A 5,800-nucleotide genomic window follows, 5' to 3' on the forward strand; every position below is an offset into this window, starting at 1 on the left:
GGAAGGGAAAAATGGGCGGGGGGAATTGGAGGGAGAGATGAACCATGAGAGACTATGGACCTGAGAAACAAACAGGGTTCTAGAGGGGAGGGGGGAGGGGGGATTGGTTAGCCCGGTGATGGGTATTAAGGAGGGCACATACTGCATGGAGCACTGGGTGTTATACGAAAACAATGGATCCGTGGATCACTACATCAAAAACTAATGATGTATTGTATAGTGACTAACATAATATAATAAAATTAAAAACTACAAAAAAAAAAAAAAAGATGGCATTCCATCAGTAAGGGTTCCTACATGACTAAAATAAGTCCTTCCTCTCTCAACCTGCATTGGACATGTAGATTGAGCAAGAAATAAATTTTGTTGTTTTAACTACTGGGATTTGAGGGCTGTTTTTTACTGTGGCATGATTGACCTCTAATGACTAATACAGAAAAATAAAATTGATAATAGAATTTGCCCTTTAGCATATTAATACATCCCTCTGTGATATAGTAGTGGTACTTGTTGTTTTGCCCGTGTTATCCGCTAAAACTAATTTTTTGTTAAAACTAATTGGTTCTCTATGCAAAGTTTCTGTGACAGAATATTCAGGAATCAAAAATGTTTTCAATAATAATTTATTTGCATATAGTAGCTACCCAGTAGATATATAATAAATGGATTTAAGAAGTTGTCTAACTAAAGGACAATGATATTTATTTTGGCAAATATGCCCAGGTTCATGGGTATACTGAGTATTTAATTATAAATATCTACAGTATAACTTGTTATAGTCAAATCCATTTAATCTCAGGGAAAATCAATAACACATTTCTATTTTAGCTACAATAATTAAAGAATTATTTTCTGCCACAGAGAATCAATTTTTTAAGTGGATTACCCTGGTCCAAACCTTAATTTTACCACTTACCCTGTGCATGGCCTTGGGCAATTACCTAACCAGACTGAATCTTGGCTGTCCCTTTTCTGAGATGTTCATAAAAAAGGATGTAAAAGTAAGATGCTTTTAAATTATACATGAAGTGTTGAGTCCATTGCCTGACATGTAGTATGCTCTTAATAATACTAGATCCTGCTTCACATATCAAAAGTGGATTTCACTTGGAACTTTTTAGTTTGCAATTTATAAAATAATTATGTGACTCTTTGTAATTACAATTGCCAGTCCTATCATTGCCACTAATGAAATGCTCTCTAAAAAATTCATTTTATATTTTAATAAAATAATCCGACATTCATAGTTACAGAATTATCAATAAAACACATCTCTTTCTGTTTGAATTCATCTACCAGAGAAAAAAGATGGTCCCATTTAACAAGGGAAAAAAGGAATAATAAAAAAAAAAACTTATTTTCAAATACACTAAAAGACTACTTGGATGCAATGTAATTCTTACAAAACAGAATTTTAATGACATAGCCAAATGAATCCAAAACATGTGAATTAAATTACCCTTAAAAAATTACATATGTTTTAAAAATAAATAAATGGGGGGGAAATACTGGGTACAATGAGCTTGGACTTTATTAAATGTCAAATATTTTAAAATAATTTGTGACATTTGTAAACTTAGAAGATTGTGTGCTTATCAGATATTTCCTTGGTGTTCACATACATGTTTAAATTACTTCATTTTTACCTCAATCTCAATAATTCCCATTTGATTTAAGCCTTAGGCCTTAACAATATAAGTTTATAAATTTTTAATTCATTGGTAGTGTCAAATTTGGTTCTTTAGCTGTGAAAAGAAATTTAAAACTCAGGGGGGTTTTTTCAGTCAGCTAAACATGAGAAAACTTACCATAATAGAAAGTGCTGCTAAAATAAACCTAAATGACAACAAACAGAAAGAATGTTTTAGCTTGCAAAGAATTTGATTGAATGAAAAGAACCCAACTGCACAGCTTGGAATCATGGCTGATTTTATTGCACCAAGACATTTCTTAGAATTAGTCCCAGTTTGGAGCACCTGGGTGGCTCAGTCAGTTGAGCATCCAACTCTTGATTTGGGCTCAGTTCATGATCTCAGGGTCATGGCATCAGGCTCCACACTCAGCGCAGAGTCTACTTGAGTTTCTCTCTACCCCCGCTCTCTCTCTTTCTAAAGTAAATAAATAAATCTTAAAAAAAAAAAAAAATTAGTCCCAGTTTTACAATATGCCCATCCTCCATCATCTGCCTCCAACAGTTTTATCATAGTTGGCTGGTTTTCCAAACATGAAGAATTTTAGTCATATAATACGGGTATTTCAAAACCTGAACAGTTAGTTCCATACTAAAACTATCAACTTGAGAAGCATTGGGCAGGACATACACAGAAGCCCTAGTTTAAGACAGTTTTTTGAAGTTAAGTTGATCTGTCCAGGGTTAGGTTCCAGTTATGATTTGGAGTCTCTAATAGGTTCTGGGAGAAAAAAACTCATCTATAATGACTCATGTCATTAATACATAGAAGAGGTTAGTATACTGCATAAACAGCTTTGATGACAATTGCTATTTTTCGGCTCAGAAATAGATCTCAATCTTCCACCAGGGAACATAACAGGATGGAAAGTGAAGGTTTTCTGATTTACCTGGAAACAATGTCAAAGCCCACAGCTAAGGACAATAGGTGCTGTCTACCCCATCTTCTAGGTTCTGCAAACCTATGATCTTCCTATAAGTCCTACTAAGAAGACTAATTCAGAAACATAGCTTTACAATGAACCCTGACTTCCCATACACACTCACCAAAAAATAAAAGAAAACAACTGAGAGATGAAGGTCAGCTTGGCAGGGGGCATAAGGGGATAGGCTTATATTTTTGGAATCCATTCCTTCTATCCTGTGACTGAGGAAAGTCAAATGTTTCCTTTGTCCAAAGCCAAAGAAAAGAATTGAGATGTGAAGACAGAAGCTCCAGTTGAATGCTTGGCCAGAAGTCTTGCCAAGCAAGGGAAAAACAACATGAAAAGACAAAATGGTAGAGGAATGGGGCACCTCAAGTCTCTGTTCAAGGAGATATGTTCTAGGTATTCCCATAGGTCCACAAGTCTGAATGCTGGCCTGGGAGGGTAGGTGAGATTGAAGGCTACAGTCCCATTGGGGTCACTGTGGTATAGAGGGGAAAGAAGGAAACACATGGTGCCTTCAGCTGGGGGTAATCAAAAAGATGTGAACAAATCTCAGTAGGGATCACCAGTTCCTAGGGGTGCTACTTGCAGGTGTAACTTAGAACCACTACCCATCCAAGCCAAGCCCTTGGGTAATAAATTCAATAGCATTTAACCCAGGGGAGGCACCAACCTTGCTGTGAATTGTGTAAGACTGATGAATCATAGACCTGTACCTCTGAAACAAATAATACATTATATGTAAAAAAAAAAAAGAAGAAGAAGAAGAAGAAAATAGTAGGAAGGGAAAAATGAAGGGAGGGGGAATTGGAGGGGGAGACGAACCATGAGAGACTATGGACTCTGAGAAACAAACTGAGGGTTCTAGAGGGGACGGGGGTGGGGGAATGGGTTCGCCTGGTGATGGGTATTAAAGAGGACACGTACTGAATGGAGCACTTGGTGTTATACACAAACAATGAATCATGGAACAGTACATCAAAAACTAATGATGTAATGTATGGTGATTAACATATTAAAATTAAATTTAAAAATAATAAAAATATTTTAAAAACTGAGCATCACCTTTCCTTTCCGGTGAAACAAAAAGAAAATTTAAAAATAAACAGGAACAAAACTACAATAAAGAATGTCAATTCCAAACAATATCCTATAGGTTCTGCTGATTCTCCCATCGAGTGGCAGGGTTCAAGTCATCATTAAAAGAGAGTTTTATTTTAAAAGTGTCATCTTAAACTGCAAGGATGTCCATTAAATGTCACGATTAAACATGCCAAAGGAGAAGCCATGTTGTCAAAATGCCCAGTTAACCCACCCAAACATCTCAAACCCACCCTTTCCTTTCTATAACTCCATTTTTTAAGTTTTTTTTCTTTTTTTTTAAACAACAGAAAGTAGACAGGTACATGTTGGTAAATGCTAATTGTTCATATTCACGTAGAGACACAGTGTAATCTCTGAGCCCAATATACAGAGAAAGGAGGAAGAAAGCTAGAATTCTATGCACTACTACACAGGGGCCTAGCACCCTCCAGCTTCCAGCAAAGTTAAGGGAGTAGGTTTTTCTTGCTTCCCACAGAGCATGGTGGTATTGATTCCATAAAGTTTTTGTTGAGACAGGAAGGGATAAAAATGAATTTGGAACAGCAAAGGGCAGAGATTCTTTTCCCATTGTATTCTGCTCAAAGTATTTCCCCCCAAAATAAGTTGAGAACCATGGTACAGAGAGAGAGAAAAGAGACTTCAAAAAAACAGGGCAAATGAGCACAAGAGGAAGGGGGAAAAAAAAGAGACTGCACCTTGCTCCCAGGGACTGAAGAAAATTAAAAAAGGAAGGTTGGACTCCATCAGTGTTCCATTAGTCATCTTCTCTTTCGTCCTCCTTCATCCTCAACTCCTTCATCAATATCTTTCAATCCTCCTTCTTCTTCATCATCATCATCAACTTCTTCTCCTTCCCCTTTTTCATCATCCATATCGGGAACCAAGTAGTACTGTAATGGATTTGGCCAAATATCATCTTTGATGACTTCTCCTAACTCATCTGCACCTGCATCAGAATGGTCAATAAACTGGGTGAAGAAGCTCTCTTCTTGCTGAATTTACTCTGTGTTTGACTTGAACGTTTCGTCAAATCTTTTCCAGATTTCCATTTGATTTCGGTGGACTTTGAAGATGGATCACCACTCTCACTCAGACGAAATTCTCTGGAGAGAACTTTATTTTCGAAGTAAGGGTTTTCATCAAAATAAAAATCTATTCTGTAACCTGATTTAATATCTTCAAATTCTGTCACTTCAACTCTTGTCAAATAATGCAGCACCTCTTCATCCTCCTCCCCAAGCAGTGTAGACACTTGTGGATGGTTGACAAATGTTGTTACCCAAAAATTGAGGATTTTGGCAATCAATTCGACCTCTTCTGAAAAAAATGGTTGGTGGAGTTTGTTATATTTCTGTTCTACTTTTAAAATCTCCTCACTGGCTTGTTCATTAAGTCTGTCTATTTCATTTCGTACTTCATCAATATGTTTAATTGCTTCTTGGTGTTCTTCTTCTCCCCTAAGCAAGTGCTGAGAGGTCGACATCTCCTTCAGCTTGGGGGCAGGAGGCAGTCTGGGTTTCTTCATTTGAGGTGGCAGGAGTGAAGACTGGCATTTGGGGGCCATGTTGTGAGGAAATTCCACAAAACCAGGAGAGAGGCACTTCTGGAAGAAGCTCTGATTACTCCATCCAAGGTTTTTAAATAAAAAGATGCAAATAGTAGACACTAGAATGAGACCATTATAATGATGTCTAAAAGAGGCTGATAAGTTACAGAATCTAGCTTAAGATATTTTAAGAGTTTCTAGCTGGTGGGAAATGTGTATAGCAGAGGGTGGGAGGGGGCTGTTATTAGAAAAACAAAGTGGAAGTGTTTCTGTATATACCCAAATGAATTAGGCTCCTCAAAACAGTTTAATACTAATGGATTTGTCTTCATTTTTGTGATTGACAATTGGGAAAAAAATATTTAATCCAGGAACACTCAAATTTTAGGGTACAGTAAAATCACCTGGGGCTATTTTTTTAATTGCATTTTCCCAAGCTCTACCCTACACTCAGAGATCCAACTCAGTGGACCTGTGGCAACACCCCAGAATCTCCACTTTTAACAACTTGATCATTCAATGCTATACATT

General features: G+C 36.9%; 1 pseudogene; it reads right to left on the minus strand.

Moving 5' to 3' along the window:
- Positions 1 to 4,477: 4,477 nt before the first annotated feature.
- On the minus strand, positions 4,478 to 5,302 carry LOC116635910 (annotated as a pseudogene).
- Between the last annotated feature and the right edge of the window lie 498 nt (positions 5,303 to 5,800).

This window comes from Phoca vitulina, unplaced genomic scaffold, assembly GCF_004348235.1.
Source record: "Phoca vitulina isolate PV1807 unplaced genomic scaffold, GSC_HSeal_1.0 scaffold11, whole genome shotgun sequence".
Classification (NCBI taxonomy): domain Eukaryota; kingdom Metazoa; phylum Chordata; class Mammalia; order Carnivora; family Phocidae; genus Phoca; species Phoca vitulina.